Below are 21,162 nucleotides of genomic sequence, written 5' to 3'. Positions count from 1 at the left end.
ACGCGTGTGTTGCCGTCGTTTCGGCGAGGGCTTCGTTATTCGGGAGTTCGTGATATTTCAGTTTTTATGTGTCCCACGGGGCACGGCGAAAAGCCGTCAAACGGTTCGCACGGAGCTCGCGCGGAACTCGCGCGAGACGCCGTTGTGTGCCCGTCCCTCTTGCCCACGTCGTGCCCGACGTATGTAACGCGTATATGTACCGGCGATGGCATTACGGTTCGGGGCTTGAACTCATTTGAAGTCACCCTTCCGGGGGGTAAGAGGAGAGAGATTTTCGTTCGTATCATTTTTTTCGCGTTCTGTTGCCGGGTAGGTAAAAAACTTCTTTTCTCCCGTCCCGCGATGTTCAAGCGCTCAAAATATGACGCCGGAAGATGAGGAGGAGGAGAAAAATAAATCTAAAGATTCACGGTCCCTTTCACTGTGTATATTTTATAGATTGTAGTCGGTGTTTTATGATCCGCATCCGGGTGGGGTTGAAGTGAGATATATGTACTTACTTGGCCTTTTTTTTTTTCAAAACTCAAATCCTCTGGTCGTAATTATACTCACTCTCTCTTTCTCTCTCTCTCACACACACACACACACACACACACAAAACACTTGTACACGGCGTGTAATGAGTATAGGTGACACATTTTTAAACGGCATGTCGTGCCATGCGGATTCACGCCCCTGTGTTGGCAACGCTGCCGCCACCACCGTATGTGTGTCTCGATTATTCCGACTACGGTTCAAAGTCACTTCCGGCGTTTATACATTTTTATCGTCGTCATTATAGTATTGTGGCGTATGTGTAATATGCGCGTGTGTGTGTGTATGAATATTATAATTTATTACCACCGTTGGAAGATTAAGGATTCACTCTTTGAACGTTAATCCGAACCGATAATATTTTACAGTTCACATAAATCGTGGTGCAAACTAAAACGAAATGTATTATACAATTACTCAGTCATGCTTATGGACTTTTTCAGTTAGCTATACTAGTAAAATATAATGCTACAAACGCAGATTTAAAATATTACATAGAAGTACTTCAATAATTTAAATTTTCTTATAAACTAGATTTCCCTTTTTATTTATTTTTATTAAATTCCGAAGAAATTAAGATATGCATATTCAAATCGTAAAATAAAACTAAATATATGCACTATACCTACTTCCAGCGAGCAAAGTTTTATTAACAGATATGGCGTACTTCGTTATTTTTATGTTTTATGTTCGGTGGAATATATTTTTAACTCAAGTACTCGCAAGCTCTGCTGTGTAAAAATAATTAAATTTCCACCACAAAATAAAACCGGGAATTTCGAATATTAATTAGATACTGTAAAGTGGTCCGGGGAACCTTATTACGATATTAGTTATCCAGGGAAAGATTTCTATACTTAATGGGAAGAAGCCCAAGAAACTCTACTCTTTATTACCTCTTAAGATATTTTTATAAATAAAAAGACACGTTTGGTTTACAAATCTAGAATGATTAATATGTTTTAAATATTGGATGTTACTATTCGAAGATGGCTAACATAATGTAATAAATATTACAATAGTTTTAAAAGTTTAAGATATAATTCGATTTTTTTTGTGACTCATTAAAACACAATAATATTACCAAATGTATCAAATTTTCAATGACTAAGACTATTTTGTTATGCAAATTCCAACAATAGCGTCGTATGTTAAAATTATGTTTTTATAGTACATTCGTGTATAGGTATATTGAAGACATGAACTTTCATTTTAATATTAATACTCATTAGTTGCTGTAACATTTTTTACGACCATTTTCAGTGCGCTATAATAGAAAATTCATATACTTTACTGTAGAACATAAATGATTCCCAAGTCTATAGACAAGACAAAAGTCAAAATTGTAAGAGAATGTCTAACGCATAATGCTTAATTATATTTTATCTATAGACTTCCTTTGTTTTCATAGCTCATTAAAATGTTTTATTTGCAAGACTCAGATCTCGGTTGATTGGAATATTAATAATATAGCAATGAAGTTGTGCAATATTAACACGAAATAAAAATAAAAAATTATTCGAGAAGTTACGAGTGAATTAAAATAAAGTTTAACAATCATTTTAATGACGTAACGGAATTCATTAAATGTCGTTAAACTCATAGAAGCGCATTGATTAAACAGGCTCTTGACAAAATGCTAAACTTTGCAGCTTTGTGCGGTATCGTAATTTCCGCAGTCACTGACAGAAATGTTATTTGAAGTTGTTATGTCAAAGGCAGTGTAGGGTCACCCGCTAGATTAGACGTAAAACGAAATGTTTTATGTTAAACAACAATTTACTATGAACCTACCTATATATTTACCTACATTTAGAAAAACCTAATTTCATTGAAATCGAAAGCTGGTATCAAATTTCTTTGACGTATCAGAATCCAATACACTCGTACCGTAAGTAGTAACGTGGGCGCTTCTTAACGATGGATTTGCACACACTAACAATGAGTATATTTTAGAACGCACCGAGTAGTACGCGGTGGAAAGCGAAATAAATTAAGGCGTACGATCAACGCGACTTCCAGTTTTATGACAACATAATAAATATTACCTTCAATAGCCCTCTGGAATAAATTATAATGTTTCAGTGTCGAGATAGTTGTCTTATAGCTGTACCACTATATCTATACATATTAGTACTGCTCTCAAACAAACAATATTAAATGAATATTTTAACGAAGCTACACCGTACCTACGTTGTAACTCAAATTTAGGATGATGATTACATAATACTAAAACGATCACACAGTAAACGTTCACAGTAACTTTAAACGATGCGGATATTGGCATAGTGTTATACTTGCAAACTTAATGTTGATATAATATTGATTTATGATGTTGAATAGGTATTAAATTCTTAAAAAGTCGTGTTTCCGACTATAACGAGGGCAGTATAATGAAATTTAATTATGCATTTTCCGCGAATTGGTGGTATAGGTAGGTATGTATAATATACATATATAACTGCTGCAATATTTAAACAGCGAACAGTTAAATTCAGTTGAATGTCGTTCTGAATAAAAATGTAGTTTATATTTTCGGTGTACATAATATATTATAATTCCACTCAGCATTTTCCGTTCATATAATATTATAATCATTTATTATTTACGACGATTCACACGATTGGTCCATTGTAAAGAAGTGGTACTTCTTTATTCTATCGACTTTATGTACCAACGATCCAATCATATCGGTGTTTGTAAAAATTGCATCTCTCACTAAATAATATAAGTCCATAATACGCCGCTATTTCTTGCTTATGTCGTTAAGTCGATTTAAAGTCTACTGAACTTTTCATCCATCGAAAAACCAGTAATAATTCATCACAAACGTCGGGAATAAGCCAATTTCGAGGATACTTTGAAGAGCGGCGAGAATAGATGACGAGGTGGTTACAAGGCTTGTCTTACGACGACTTTCCTACAATACGCGAACGATGTCGTCGTCAATATGATTGTATTACAATAATTATATCTTCTCGGCACAGCGCAAATTTCGTTATAGAATTGCTCAACGCGTATTTCGCTGCACCGTGGGATAATATTATAAAATACTGCAGCCTCATCTGTGCGTACGGCGCCTTTGAATTGTAAGTAGACTGCAGGTACGTCCTTTACACCACATAATATCATGATACGCCTCCGTAGAGGTGTTCGATAACATAGGAAATAATTTCATTACCCGTCTATGACTCCAGAATTATTCGAATTCGATTTTCTCAGTTCGGAATTTTTTACGTTCTTATTATTCGTTCTGCGGTCCCATGTATATACGGAATATTGGATTACAAATTCCGAACCGATCTTCGTCGTCATCGCCGTCGTCTCTATTGAATAATAACGGGGCAAATGACCCTAGTATACGTGTTTACGCAATTTACCTATTACGGCGGGGGCGTAAAATACAATATACGATCCTTTTATCTGGGTTGCTTGTATATTATATATTCGGACCACCAAATACTTCGCTCCTCCGTATAGTCGATCGTCACCTCGCCATCGCTGCCGATGCCTGGAATTCGTCAGAAGCGATCGGAATCCCCGCTGCTCAAATATTTCACCTGCTTTTTGGATCCCGCTTAAATGCTTAGTCGAATGCCGAACGGCGCCTTGTCCTTGAGTCTCGGATCTGGTATACGTATATATAATATCGTGCTTCGTCCCGGCATACGGAAAACCGTAGTTTTCGGAGGGTAGAGGGACGAGGTGGTATTGGCGTGAAAATGTCCGCGCTCGAACGAATGACGAAAATATGTGGTTTAATAATATGAGTACATCATGATTTATATTATACTATATATTATATTACGTATATGGAAGTGCCTCGAATTCCATTCACCGACGAACGTCGTTTTTAATAACGCCTTGTCATCCGCTCGTCATGATATCCTAGCTCCATCATCATCGATATAATTTATTTTTCGGGTGTCTTCGTAATTACTGCCTCCGATAGAGGGACGGTGAGTCGTGGTGCAGAGGAGAAATACAAAAAAAATCACCCGCATCTCATATTTTTTCCGCTGCAAACAAGTCGACGCGTTCGACATAACCCGGTGTTGGCGGTGGTGTATATTAATGACTTCTAATATTTTATGCCCCCTCCCCATTCCCGTTTTCCCATCCTTACCAAATCCCGAAAAAAGTTCAATTAAAGAGAAAGGAAAACAAATCGACAAACTTATCTTATATAAGAGTCTCTAGAATAGGCCGGGGCTACTGAACATTTCCTTTTAAAAACTTTTCCTATACCTTCCACTTTTCTACTATGCCATACACACACACACACACACACACACACACACACACACACATACACACTTACAGCAGTGCTTTGAAGTATATAGTACACTGACTCTCCGCCCGGTTCTTTAATAATTATTGTTTCGATGGCAATAGTTATTATCATTTTCGTTGTCCGTAAATCTTTGAAACTATGTTCGCAAAAACTTTGCAGTCATTTCGCGCAAATTGAAAATCTCGATGGGACTTTACATGTCAACTTATTATGTATATATACACACCGACAATGTCTCGATACCACGTACATCCATGAACAAAACACTATTTCATAAACATAATATTATAGTATCGAAATGATAACGTTTATGTAATATTAGAGATGTACTGTCGAAAGCACGAACGTTGTAACGGGTGTTTCTACGAAAAATGTCACCATGATGATGATAATAATAATAATAATAATAATGACAATGAAAACATACTCTTTGTGTAGTGGCCCAAACCAAAATGTTAAAAATATTTTACTTCCTAAAAACTTGATGATTTATTCTTAACATAACGAAGCTTAAATTTAAAAACTATATATATATATTCCATCGTAGTCCCTACGATGTCNTATATATATTCCATCGTAGTCCCTACGATGTCTGCTAGGCGAAACGATTTGTTCCTTGGTTTCAGCCCCATATTTTGTGGGGCTACGGTAACGTCAAGATAACCTATCAAGGTAACATGTGGAATTTGGTGTAGAAATTGAAAAATAAAATGATGTATGACTTATTGTTTCAGCGTTAAATAGATGCCTAATCTATATTCTTTAAGTTCTAGACAATTATTATAAGGTGTATTATACAGGTGTCAGCCAATATAAAAAGGTATCAACACTTACGAGTAATGACTAAACTGTGGGGTAGTTACTACAAGCCACGATTTTGAAAATTTTGTTCATAAGTCACTTCACTGAGTAGCATATATTGGGGCGATATTCGTTTTTGAAGCACTCTGTATATATATACACATAGATGCTCTAGATTTGATGTGTTTATCGTTTCTATTTTTGGTCCCCTCGACCACTTAACCGATAGTTCCGACTCCCTGCAGGGACGGTGGGGCTTACCGTGCCGATTGTTATTGATTATGCAGATTTCGCCGACAAATCGGACGTGTGCGACGGCGTCAAACTAGTCGTGGCGGGCTGTTTGTGAAAAATGTTGCCGATGGCCCCTTGTTCGTCAGAGTATTAATTCGATAAGTTCCTGTATTATCGTGCGATATAAACAATATTATTATAGGCGTCGAATTCCCGTGGCTGTAGTCGCTATAGGCGGGGTGAAAGTCAGTTGCGCTCTGATGACGTTTTTTTTGTCCGTCTGTCACGCGTATATTCGCGAATGTATGCAACTACAGAGACGCGGCTTATAATATATTATTTGGAATGGCATTCTTAAAAGAGTCGTGATCGAACCCGCCGAGCCGGCCTACGCGTCTTTTAAAAAAGCCGTTTTCTTCACGACGTTCAAACGGAATATTATAATACATTTTTACAATACGTTTGTTCCCGTCGGACGAGCAGAATGTTGTGTCTACGTCGCGTGCAAACGTGACAGTATATATATAGATATTTGCCCCGGCGGTTCTACCATACCGATATGCGTCTATAATATATTGAATTCCAGTAAAAATATATTCGAGAAAAATATACATTATTCAAATATTCTATTGCGTGGACGGGACGGTCAGTTTCATCCGGATGAACTGTTTTATTTATCACCTAAAGGCGGCGTCCGAAAAGAGCTTTCGAAAAGTGAGTTATATTTTCGAAAACGGTGTCCGATAAAACACGATATAACACTTTATAATAACGGCGACGAAAATGTCCGCACTATTTTATTCTACATTTTTTCCCCTCATAATATTTATATTGCTCGGAACTTTACGGCCAATCTATATTCGTTGGGTTTTATTTTATCCTCATTGTTATTGTAATTATTGTGCTCAGAAAAAAACAAAATACTAATATAACCTCAAATAGTAATATTAATAATATTATATTGACGTGTATAACTCAATCTAGTGAAACCAATGTGTTCGTTCTTATTAAGTAGCATAATATTAATATTAAATATTTTTTCAAGCTAATTACAAAAGTTGTCAAATCTTTATAACAAAATATGAAAAAAAAAAATTAAAAATACATCCAAACGAAATGAACACGCAACGGACGGTATAATATTTTATGCGTGACCGTATGTGATATAACTGTACACGACTTGTTGTATAATACATTATGAAATGGCCAAAAAGACGTTCTTTCATAGTGAGTTCGTCTCCTCCGAGCATTATGCTCACGTGTCGTATAAATATACACAATTTTATAAACTCAAAAGCTTGCCATGTTATTATTATCATTCTTCCCGAAATTTGTCCAAAGGTATTAAATTTCCTTGAAATATAATTGTGTAATGTAAAGTATTGCGTTACAGCGGCGCCGTGCATAATAATAATAATATATATAGTGCAATGCCATTCGTACTTACATCATAAGATACTACGCAGGTAATCTAAAGTGTTGGACGCGTCGTATTTTACCGACGGTTATGCGTTCCTTGCACGAAATTCTAAACATAATTTATCATAATATCATGTGTTTCATGTGACTGTGTTAATATAGTATCATTATACATATGATATTGTGTTTATCGTCGAAAATTAAATATGCGTAAATAAAAGTGAACTTGTCAATGCAAAATAGTATAATATAAATTATAAATCAGTCATTTTCAAACTTTTTTTTTGCATACCACTTATATGTGCATTACGGATCCGTTATGTACCGCTTATTACTAAGAATAGAACTTTATTCACATATTATAAACACAAACAAATTGCCAATTCATCTCTCATTAACAGTCATCAACAATATTGTATAAAAATAACGATCTAGTTAAATGTAATTAATTTTATTCAGTATGTTAAGTACCTACCTATACAAAACGTAAATCGATATTAAGTCGGTGATAAACATAATTAAAAATATTAATTTATCCGTACTACCTCCGTGTAGCCTCGTGCGTGCCTCCAGTGGTACGCATACAACAGTGTGCGTACCGCTGGTATAATGTGTTGAAATATTATACATTTTGTCTTGAAAAACTCAAACGGATTTTCGTGTTGGCGCTGGAACGTATAGTAAATTGTGTCAAATTAAAATAAAGCAAACGATTGTATTATGTACTCACATATTTTGAATTCAGTTGATTCGATTCGAAACTGCTGGTGAGCAATAAACTCTAGAAGTCCTCTTCGTTTTGTCGTCGTCAAGTATTGGTAACCTATCCGGCGGTCGCAATTATTATTTGTTCGGGACTTATGCGTTGTATATTATTATATACACTGCTGTTACAGCTGACGGCTCGACGATTATATTGTTTGCAGTAGGCTTAAGTGCGTTCGCCGATATTGTTGCCTGAAATCCTCTCCAAGTCGTTATGGCGCATATTATGCATTCGTTATCAGCGCTATTAAAAATAAAAAGTTTTCGGTTATCGCCGTCAAAACAGCTTTAGTAGTGTGCACATTTCGTGTTTTTTTTCGTTCTTATAAATTACTTTATTTTAGCCTTAATATTATGCAATTGTTGTAATAATAATTACGTTCGCCGCCCAATAATTAACCTTATTTTTATTTTTATTTTTTTTTGTTCCAGGTAAGAACACGAACGATTTCAAAAATATAATATAATATAGTGAGTACACCTACCTAGTAATATATATGTTTAAGTCATGACGTGCAGGCGTATAAAAATATCATAAACGTCAATTCCTGTGAAATTAAATGAAACACATGGAGGGCAAAAAATCGCTTTGCGTGTAATCGGGACGAGCCTATATGTGGCTTACTTACATGTATAATATTAAAAGTTCTTAACACGCAAATAGTTACGGCGCCGAAATCGAGTACTGTTATAGACTTATAACTATGTGGAAAAAAAATAAAAAATGGTCAGCTTAAAATATAAATAAACCACTTCTCCATAATAATATTGTTTATATTCGTAAATCTAGCTTTGATAACGACCATCAGCGACATTTTTGACCGACGAAATGATAGTAATAGTAATTAAGGCCTATATTTAAATGCCTCAAAAACTTCCAAAAATAATCTGCGAAATAAACAAAAATGGCACTAAAAAATGCCTTTTCAAGCCCGATTGCCTGTAAAAAATTATCACTTTTTTATAGGCAAATGATAATTAAACCATGGTTTAACTTTTGGAATTTTCAACACTTCTTTATCTCATAACTAAATTAACAATTTTACAGAAACAAAATAATAAACTTAGACACGAAGTACGCACAACAAATAAACAATATACAGGAAATAAATGCGATTGCGTTGTATTTCCAACTGAACAATATTGTAGTTGTTATTTGTTTTTAACCCCTGACGTAGAGGGTAGACGTCATGTCCAACAATTGTTGGAGATAGATGAAGGCATTATCATATTCAAATATTGAACGAAGGACATATTTTGATACCGATGAAAAATACCGTAAAACTTTATGACCAAACATAATTTAACTGTATTTATTGATATAATGTTTTGAAAATTTACAATTTAATAAACTATTAATAATAATAAATATTAATATTATCATTAATAATTATTATTTGTAATTTAATTTTCGATTAAAGCTCGTACTCGTAATTTATTATTTAATATACGCACTAAAAATTAATACAATTACCTACTAGAAAATAATAAAAAATATGAAAATGGAAAAACACGGAAAAACTTAAAATTTAAAATTTCACCTTTGAAGTGGGTACCTTTCAACTGTTACATGAAACGAATTATGAAATTATTGATTGCACATTGTCCCAAAACACCTAAAAAATAATGCACGTTGCATTGAATCTTAATAATGATTCCTAATAATAAACATTATTTTAAAACAAACCGGCAATAAAATAATATATTATCATTATTGTTGTTATTATCGAACTATACTGTATATTATTACACATTATTATATAATACGGTCTGGCTATGCAGCAAAGGCGGTTATTTGAATATTGCTCTCCGGCAAAAGGACGTAATATACCATGGTGAAGCGGCGGGGAAGTGGTGAGCGAAGAGTGAGGCGGGCAATTGATGGGCATTTTTGTCATCATCCGCTCCGGACCGCGAAAAGACGCGACGACCATAAACTCGCGGGCGAGGAGCGCTTGGGAGACGGACAGTAGCAATATTTTATCCGACTCAGGGTCAGGCTCGTCCCGGAGACGTATTATATGATATATATATATATTATATATGTACATTTACCATACAGGCACTGTAGGGCAGGTAGTGGCTATACGATCTAATGTACGAAATCATTTTTCAAAAACGGTTTCGCCACAGTATTATTATATAATATGTCCGGTGTGTGATGAGAGGGTGGTGGTGGCGGGATGCGGTACGCGTACAATAATAGCCACCGCTAGATTTTTTTCCCCTTGCCTTTATTTTTTCCCGTCTCCACGCGCAGTATCAAATTCGAATCACGTAGTGCCAGTCAAGAATCTTTGCTTTAAAGTTTTTCCTGCCGGTCTCGCCGTGTCTTACAGAAATATGATCTATTGCCCGACTTTATTCGAAAACCTAACTAAACGTAATTTATTTATTTCTTCTTATATTCTTTATTTTTTTTCCTCCGAAAACCTTTGTATCGAATTTTCAAAGAAAAAATAAAACATCTTCTCTCCGATAAAATGTCAGCTGGTGCCCCGCCGGAATGTTTAAATTAAAACGTTACATGCAAATAGCTTTTATTTTAAAGTATTCGGTAATATGTCAAAGGCACGATAGTCGTGTGCTTTTTTCTTTTCCTCATACTACGACTATCCTTTTACAAATTGTTTATTATTCCTCCGCAGTGGTTTACGGGGAAATTGAATATATTTTCGTGATAGTTAGGTTAGGTACCTATAAAATATGTAAATATATAATGCTACATTGGAAATACCAAAGGCATCTCTACTCATTTCGTCATGCAAATTCAATAGTAACATAGGAAATAGCCAAAACTTTTGCTGAAGATTGTTTGCATGGGGAGTAGTGGGAGAGACAGTACTTCAAAAGTTGTAACCGTAATCTTCTTAACATTATTTTATATATAATTTATACCATACGAAATATTGAAATCTGCAATTACATTTTAAGATAACCTAATAGGTATAATTCTTGAGTATTTATTCAATGTTGGACTTTAACAATTTTTAATGATCGTAATTCTTGTAGTGGATTTAGAGTAGATAGCGCGCACAGTAAGAGCATTTCTATATTTGTATATTGTAGTAAATTATTTTTGTATAATTAACCTTATGTTCATACTGTTTATACTTGTTGTTTTTTTTTTAAATTAACTCCAAAGCGACTTTATTGTTTCACACTGGATTAGAAGACTGTTATAATATGTTCATGTTCGCAGTTCACAGTGAAACATATTAAATTTGAATGACCGAATATAATATACGAACGTAGTGTTTCGTCAAAGATTTGTAGTATCAAAGCCTAGGGTAACAATGGCTATATTATATACATAAAATATTATACACCACACGGCCCACGCCCACACGCATAGTTTCCGCTCTATGCGAATCGTTTCGTGTTTGATAATAATCCGTCTACGGTGCGTCGTATTCCACGTCTATACGTTTACCATTATTTCTGGTTAGGTTAGGTACGCAGAAACGTCTATTGTTCCACTATTCGTTTGATACATTATCGCATCGTACTACCGTAAATAATTCAATTGAACATGTTCAATCATCGTAACTATTGCCGGTTCATTAAATTTTATTATTAATAAGAAATATCAATCAGTAAATTATTGTTTTTTTTTACATTAGGCATAAGCCTCTCTCGTAAGAGAGTGAATCATAGTTTTATTAACATGAGTTGGCTGCTAAAAAGAAGCCACCCAGCTGTGACACTTTTTGTTTATAGTTGTCGTTAGGTTAGGTTCGTTGTTTCGAAACGTCGACCCAGTTGCGGACGATGAAAGACGACGAACGTCGACCTATACCATCTTTACACCTTTGGATCGTACACAGCGGATTAATCTATTGTATATATCACAAACAGTCGGAACGTGAAGCTTAGAATTTGGCCCCAAAGTGTCTGTTTCGCATGCGTTAGGAATCATATCGATGGAGCGGGGAAGGAGGGTATATACCACTAATAGTACCCATCCGGTATGTACCTATGTTAAAATAATTATCAGCTTTAACACAGGTACATACCGGATGGGTACTATTCAGCTATTCATACTTATCAGCTTATGGACATGCGCAGTGGTGGTGACAATGAGGGCCCAATATTGCTTCGAGATAATAAACCATTCAGTATATGTGTATAATAGTATGACCTAAGTATGCACCGATCTGTGCAGTCAATATAATAATATACATTATTATCTTTAAATACGATCAGTTTTGTCGCGTAGCACTTAAAACCACCGACGGGATATACACCAGAGAAATCTGATTATATTATTATTATGTTATATGTATTTACCGATTGGTGCTTAAAACTGAAATATTATTTATGTCGTGCTATTATTATAGATGACTGTAAAATCTGTTCGTAAAATTGAAAACAAAACTGTTGATAAAATAATGTGGTTTAAGACTGAGCATAATATAGCATGTCAACCGTTAATCATTTATCTCCAACCATCCGCTGCCACCTGCACCTCCCTAGACGACGCCAATAGTATCGCTCGGAGTTCATATTATACTTTATTCTAATAAGATATAATAACAATAAAACTGCTATTAACAAAATAAAGTTCGCAGTTTCTCCTGCACGCGTGTGCTAATCTTGCGTTAGACTTAAGGTAACCGGAACATTCCGTTCTCTTCGGGTACAACGGCGTTGGCTTTTTGGTTCACGACAGAAGCACGTCGACATCGCGGTTACAGGACCAGCAAAAAAATGAAATGAATGGTTTTGGCTGGCGTTGTTTTAATTGCTTTGGGGGACGTGACTGCGATTTGTAAAACAGGCTCACCCACTTTAAAAGTACGATTTTGCGTACTTATGATCCACAACGAGAGTAAGAGTACTGCCACAACAAATTATCATTGGACACGATGGGAGAGGTTAGGGTATTTGGAACGAATTACGCTTGTGGATTGTTTTCCAACATCACACACCAGAGTACCAAGACGTAATCGATGGTAAACGAAGTTTTCACCTAATGATACTTTTCACCGGACACTCAGCACATCGGGCAACAATTTTGTCTTACAAAAAAAACCAGGTTCACTCTCTCCTAGTTGCAGCAGCTAAATATAGCATCATTATATTATTCAGATTCTGCAGTGGCGCTAGTATGCAGTGTATCGAATCGAAGATTTAGAACTGTATTAGTAGATACTAAACCGATTCTCGTAAAAGTGGTATGAATTTATTTTTTATTTAACTGCAGTAATTTTAAGAACCCATTTACCTGTGCAGCAATGTTACTTATGAAATGCGATGTAATACTCTGATGTCGTGAAACACAACAACGCTATGGACAAGTACTTACTTGAAGGCACGTCAATTTTATATTGTAAATATTATGCTGCAGGATCGCGTGTGATGACTGATTGCGAATTACGTGGTAACACGTTTTAATAATATTTAGATACCTACTACCTATATGATCACCACGCTGTTGGATGCAGCGTAACCACATATTTTTTTCTCTGACCCAATTAGGTTTCGTTCCGCACACAATAAACACGGTAGTTTAATTTCAAATTCTAGAACGACGTCGACCGAAGAGATTAGAAAAAAAACAACGGAATTCCAGGATAATAGTTTTGGACGAAATTCGTTTTGGGTCAAAAATTAGTGTGTTATGTCTTCCCCGCCGAGTACCACCTATGTAACGACACGACGTTTGAGAATGTCTGATTATAAGACTCCAGTAGCGGATGAGAAAAACCGTGAAATTATACTCCCAAAAGTATGGCATAATGATAAATTACGGTGATCAATATTCAGACACAGAGATACCGCGCCGTATAGTAATAATTGAAATACCGCAAGTGCGTGACGTCGGATGTATTCTCGGTCTTCTTTTGCAAATGACTAGAAAATGTTTTGAATACCGATCGAAGTCTTATCCAGTTCATAAGACACGAATGCGGAGTTTCGGATTACTATTATATACGCACATACACCCGCTCATATATATATGTGCACGCAGTAGCTGAGCCGTAGTTGTATGAGAATTTGTTGTACTTGCGTGTATGTGTGTGTGTATATATTATATATATACTTATATGGCCATATATATATACATATACAATACCGTATACGCAGTACTACGCTGCAACGGCGAAAATATGTTGTATAGGCGCCGAACGGGAAAGAGAGAGAAAAAAAATACAATCACAAAAGATCCTCCTCGACCATTATTAGAAATATCGATTGGAGCGCGTTACAATTTGTATTCTGCGGATGTTGTGTGTTTATCTCGAGCCTGTGAAGTAGTGAAATAAAGCAACCGTATAAGTACTATCGAGTGTAACGTTCTGAGTCCATATAGGTATAACATTATCTGATGGCGGTGAGGTATAATAATATATATACACACAAACAAAACAACCCTTAGCCAAATGATATCCTTTTATATCCCGCGCGTTTCGACGGGCTGACGAACTCAGAGTTCACGTTCAACTCACTGTCTATATACAATATTATTGCATTAAATAATATTTTTTTGTGGATACATATTATAATACATAATGTAGACCATAAGGACCATAAAGTATCCAGTGGGAAAGAGACCGCTAGGAAGACCTCACATGAGATGGAAAGATCTGGTTAAAAAAGATGTAAACGCCTTAGGTGGAGGATCAGACTGAAAAAAAGAGCATCCGACAAAGATAATTGGACAGAGGGCTTTTTGTTGGGATAGTCCTATAGCGGCCGTTTTCCCGAAGAAGAAGAAGAATGTAGACTACAACAGCGGTGTGTGCCTATTATTTAATTGTTTAAACGCACTCACTGAAATCATGACACTCATTTGAACGCTGCAGGGTTTTTCTATTTAAAATCACAATCCATCTGAAATCATTCCAAATTCAAATCGTTACGGAGCTTAGTCACGAACCTATAATATATACCTCTATATACATCCACTTGGTATAATGTTAAATATAAATGCAAGCTTTTTTCCATACTAACACAAAACGCACAAGGATGGTAAACCATTATACGTGGATTGGAGGGGGATATGTTGAAATTGAAGCGTGCACACGAAATGCGTTGAGTGCGTCGATGGTAAAGTTTACCTACTAGTACCACCCATTACAGCTGTGTTTTATTTTGTAAAATTGTGTGAATATATTTAATAGTCAGAAAAGCAAAATGCCATTTTAATGACATCCTTACGAGCGGAAAACTGATAAAAATCCAAGTAATAAATTTGAACTTGTTTTCACACTTCTTTCACTGTGCAAGTGGTTTTTATATAATGCCATATTAATTTGACGGGAATTCCGTGATTATAAAACCAACACGGGAATAAAAGATCGAGTAGTGTAATCTTAATAAGTTCTTGTATTGTCGAATAAACGAATTTAAATCTCTAATCGAAACTTTAAGAACATAAAACATAATACCTACCAAAATAAATGTGTTTCAGTACAGCTTTATAAATTAAAGTGAATTGCTAATATTTTTGGGCGCAAATTATATACTTACCTACACCGTTATTTAAATGAATTTGAAAAGATTAAACCGTCGTCGATGTCGCTGGTGGTGAATTTTGGTAGTTGTTTATTATAATAATAATATGCGTATAAAATACGGTCGTCATAATATTATAATGAAAGCATGATACTATAAACATTCTAGTACAAATAGGGTCAGAAAATCGACCTCGCTATTCATCGGCGTTGTATTATATAGTACGTTTCAATCGGGGCGAAGACGGAGTTTAAAATTTGAAGCTTTTTGTTTGAATAGGAATCTTGAATTTTCTATCTCAATTGTTCAGCCAACATTTATACTGACGAAGAACACGAGCCCGTAACTATTATTGTTTGTGCGTTATCTCTATGTGACACCGCCTTACCGCGCACAACCACGTTTATGGGGTGCAAGACAATAAACGACCTCATCGCTACCAGACACCGGGTTCTGGTGGACGATCGAATCGGATGATTCGACAAAAGTATACTATTGTTTGGTGTATGTATAGGACGAGAAGGAGGTTTTATTTCGTTTCGTTTCGTACCGTCGTCGCCCAGGCGACTCGGGGAAAACCGATAATTTCAACATTCCGTTGTCGTTTCGGAGGCGGTCGCCGCCGAGTAATCGTCGACAAATTGGGTTCTGAGCTGAGGAAATAAAGTATAGGATAATGACGGTGCCGAGAAATCGTTTGTGTAAATGACGGAGAGGGAGGTGGACCGAGTCTGTTAGCAGCGGACCGACGGACGGCGCGTAATAGGATTTTATTTTATTTCCTCGGTATATATATTGTTTTTGCAATAAGCCCGCTCGGCGGATCATTGTCGAAACACTGCAAGAGGTTTTATTTTGTTCGTGTGCAGTATTGATAAGCCATCATTATTGGAATGACGTTTCTTAAAGTTGGGACGAAACGAGCGAGACAGCAGAAGAGGACGAGATGAATTAAAAATCAAATAATTTTTAATTATTTTACCGAAATCGCCTTTCCGTCATCAATTCTACAGGATTTTGTCCGTTTTTTTATCGGTCGTCCAACTCAGAACCGAGTGCGTTCCGTTTTTTGCTGTTTAATGTTTCGAACAGCTGTAATATGCATAGTAGCGGTTAATGATGATATTATTGTTGTCGATTTCAATGCTCATATTATTATTTTCTGTCTTCGGTACCTGTAACACAAAGAAAATCAATCTGTATCGACCGAAGATACAATATACTTAAACGTTGTCCATTCTGTTTTCCTTATTTATTTATCGACGGCCCAACAAGAAACCGTACCAATATTCCGCTCCGCTCACACTGTGCACACTACCTATACTATTAGACTTACATAGTTACATAATATACGAACATTGGGTTCGGTGGAGACTCGCGTAGTTTGCCAAAATGTTTATGGAGTCCCGCGAGCATTATACCGCCGCCAACGCATAGGTTATACATTATACATACACACACACACACACACACACACACACACACACACACATGTATACGCTCCTCCTCCCTATCTCTCTGGCTCTCCGTTCGTCTGTCCGTCTGTCTCTCTATCTTTCTCTCTCTCTTTCCTTCCCCCTTCACTCTCCATCACCGACAAAACGTTCCACTACGCACACGTACACCGAGTGCCCTTTTATGCGCTCATATTTCACGAATATCCGCCACAGAAATCGTTTGGCCTCGTTCCAAAGATACCCCTTCGGGAGTGTCGGGTCGGCACGAGGGAGGGACGCGGGGAGGTTCAATGTGTGTTTTCAGTCTTAACAGCGTACATACACACGCCGCCGGTGAGCGCAGTCTCCCTAATATACCTGCAGCTAGCTGTACATATAGGTATCATATATAATATATATATATATATATATAAATGTCATTCTTTTACTGCGTCGTCCCTCGACGATTTCACAAAATTCACTCTGCAGAAAACGCGAACGACGAATCGACAGAAGTACCTATACATATTGTAACAACGGTGGGAGCATACAGAAGATAAAAACCGCTTCCTTCTCAGTGGAAAAAATGACGTCCGAGGCGGAACCGGGATGGTAGTAGGTACCTATTTTATGCAAATTACGCCAATAATACCCGCATCATAATATTATGATATTATGGTAATATGGTTGAAAACTACTACACGTGTACCTCGCGATCGCATCCGACCAAAGTCTGTGAACTATACACGGTGGCAATAGTACAACGGAAAAAATGTAACACAACTTACTGTTGTCTGTGTCTGCTGAGGAGGTAGTTTTCGCGAAAACACACACACTCCGCGTCTCTGCACACGCCATGTAGTATATCTGTAACGGATCACGGATATGTGACACACCGTTGCAAACCATCAGCATAAATTGGTAGTTTGCCTTAATATATAATGCTTTGTATACATATTATATTATAGTCAACCGTGTAAACATATACATAGTAATATCTATTTATGTCAACACTTCATAACATATTATAAGACTATAAGAGACACGCCGTGTCAAGTTCAATACATAGTTCTATTCCAACTACGTAAGGATTGAAGATGTGACTAAAACAATATAAATAAATACTCGTACATAAGTCATTCGTAATACTATATTATATAATATTTTATGAAGACTGAGTACTAATAAAACGCATCGGCCGGAACTTATTATTTGAATATCGTCTTCCCTGAGTCTCTCTGCAGTAAGCTATACGGTTAAAATTATAATTCAAATATTTCAAATATATTATACTATAATATTATGTATAATATATACTAACATGTTCTCCAACCCCGTGATATATCATTATAATATATGCGGTGGCGGCGGTCACGTCGTAAATCTTTCGATAGTTTTCATATCCGCATAGCAGCTAGATAAACCGTTGTCGTCGTCGGCGTCGTATAAAACCGAAGAGAGAAAAACTTTTGCGCTCCATTTGCTAGGCACCTGCGCGTTTAAATCGTATGATAATAATAGGTTTATCATAATCGTCAATCGTCGTCATAATATTCGTCGTGATGATATCATTAGGTTATATTATTATTATTATTATTGTTATTGTTATTATTATTGTAATGGGTACGGCGAGTATCGTACGCCGAGACTTGCGGGGGTGGGAAATGTGGTGCCGAAACGTTCGATCGGGATGACAATAGCTGCAGCGTGTATCGTTCACGTACATTACATAGTATCTGTATCGCACGATATCCGCAAACAGCCCGAGGGGGGATTTAATTGTTGTTTCGCGAGTTTTAATCGAGCGTGGACGCGTATAACGACCTAAAAACAAAAAAAAAAATAAAACGAGCCGATGACCGTTTGTAAATCATTTATTTTTTTCCCCGCGAAACGTATACATACATAATAACGACAATGCGTCCAAGCCCGAGTGCACGCCGATGATAGCTTATGTCGCTGTAAAACACGTTTGGCACTCGACGTTTGTCGACTGCAATTGCATATAATATTGTGCACTTGTAGAGTAATAATATTATAATATTATAAATTATAATATAAACGGTCGTAACTATTCGTTTATTTTTTTTAATCATTCACGTACGGGATTTCACGCGGCTTTAGTGCATTACTATTTATATTGCCAAGCGTACATTTCATATTATTATCATCATCATTATTATTATAAGTATTTCCGTACAACGATATTATGTTATGTTCATAATATAATATTGTATGCGGGCAGTATAATATAGATTGTGCACAATATGATATAGCATAAACGTTTTATGAAAAATATTTCGTGTTGAGAAATTTCGTATTAATATTTTATATCGAATAAAAACCCTTCTGTGTCATGATAGCCGTATACAATATAAATGTTTTAGTACCAATGTTATATGCCTATATACTATATATATTGCGACCTAAATATTACATTGACCGAAAACATTAGTAGAATCAATATTATTATTTTACGATTATATGGTATTTTGCGTTTTAATGTTATCGTAGGTATTATTAATTATTATTATTACTATAGTTCATGTTAGTGATCAAAGGACACACACTGGTTTGTTAAAACATTTACGAGATTTCAAGATTGAATTGGGTAAAAAGCGATGTGTATAAAATTCAGAAATTATTCATGTGAATAGGATTAAATGTTTTGTGTAAAACGAACGCAACCTTGTAGATACGCCATACGCTGTCCACGTCCACTCCATGTTAAAAAAAACTGAATTAAACATAGCATAATAATAATATTACCGATGTACGCACATTGACAAAAATAGAAAAATTAAATAAATTACATACAATTATTATAATATGTAGACATCAAAAATATGAATACCAAAACGAATCGATGTGGGATGACGACATAAATGTCCTTAGTTACTCCTTATTTTGAGATTATTACGACAGAACGTACTCTTATCAAGTTATATTTTATTATTTTATACTTTAATGACAATGTGCTGTTTCCTGTAATATTGATATTTTGTATGACTATAAATGTATTTAAGCAGACTGTATACCCCATAAATGCATACAATATATACGAAGTACATTATACCCACCTAGGAAATAATTCGTATCTATTGTTGAAAAGGTTAAAAAACAAAAAATTAAAACTTTTTATGTGCTATAATAAGTATACGTACATGTATCTTGCGAGTGGTTTGGCTAGATTTCAATTATATTTGTTTGTAGATAAATAATAATACGAGAACCATTAATCATTAATATAATAACTCGGTACAAAGCATGTCACCCTAAATCAATACATTATATATATATTTATGTATTAATATGCAATCAATATTCGGGTTTGTTAAGGGTAGTATCGCGATACGCTTGTGTTCTGTTTATCGAAATATTCTTCTCGGAATGTATATTTACAGATATCATTGGCTCGGCATGCAATAATACAATGGGGTCGAAATATAATAATTTTGGCTATCGATTTCGCATAATATTATTATTAGTCGTCTATGCCAATGGATCACGACATGCGTCTTCGACATCATAGTCCTGTTCTGGATTACTATTAAAAAGAAAAACCACAAAGAATCTCGACGTTTTAATATATTATAGACGTCTTAATACAGGGAAACATCATTAATTTTTAACTCCACTGTAAAAAATAATATAAAATAACGTGTACCAAAGACGACTCCAAATACACGCGCTGCAACACAATATATTATAAAAACTCTGAGAGGAAACGTACAACGAACGACGAAGAGGATTATACTCGAGTGCTCGCGTATATATATATATAATATATACTCTTAAAAGTAATCCATTCATTATTTCAACATTGTTTTAAAAGCCCCTCGTTAAATATTTTACGTTTTCTATCCATTCTTCGGTCGTCGTCCGAAAAATCGAACGATTTTCGCGTTCGTCCGTCATCAGCTGTTTACATAAAGGATTTGTTTAAAACTTCCGGACATCGGGTACGCTCACTGCAATATATAATAATAATATGGTCGTTGGCTATAAATACTTTGTCGTAATCGCTACACGCGATTATCGTATATATTAATATATTGTATAGTATTATAATAATATGATCAACAGGTCCGGAAAATCGGATGGGTTCATCGGCGACAGCAACTGTGCAATTATTTGTATACGCATTATTATAACAAAACAATATTTTGAAGTGTCGTTGTTGTAGACGTGGTATAGACTAAAAAATTAAAATATATA

General features: G+C 35.6%; 1 protein-coding gene and 1 long non-coding RNA gene across 2 annotated transcripts in view; one reads left to right on the top strand and one right to left on the bottom strand.

Moving 5' to 3' along the window:
• Positions 1 to 21,162, top strand: part of LOC111031907 (complexin) — a 196,843-nt gene that overhangs the window by 89,925 nt on the left and 85,756 nt on the right. The gene's annotated exons all lie outside the window — the stretch shown is intronic.
• On the bottom strand, positions 7,717 to 8,387 carry LOC111031908. The gene is made up of 2 exons (XR_002604262.1): positions 8,013 to 8,387; positions 7,717 to 7,950 (listed from the first exon to the last, which is right to left on the bottom strand). It is a non-coding gene; the product is annotated as an uncharacterized LOC111031908 (long non-coding RNA).

This window comes from Myzus persicae, unplaced genomic scaffold (genome assembly GCF_001856785.1).
Source record: "Myzus persicae strain clone G006 unplaced genomic scaffold, MPER_G0061.0, whole genome shotgun sequence".
Classification (NCBI taxonomy): domain Eukaryota; kingdom Metazoa; phylum Arthropoda; class Insecta; order Hemiptera; family Aphididae; genus Myzus; species Myzus persicae.
Note: the sequence above shows the minus strand (reverse complement) of the source record. Positions and strands in the feature narration are given on the sequence as shown.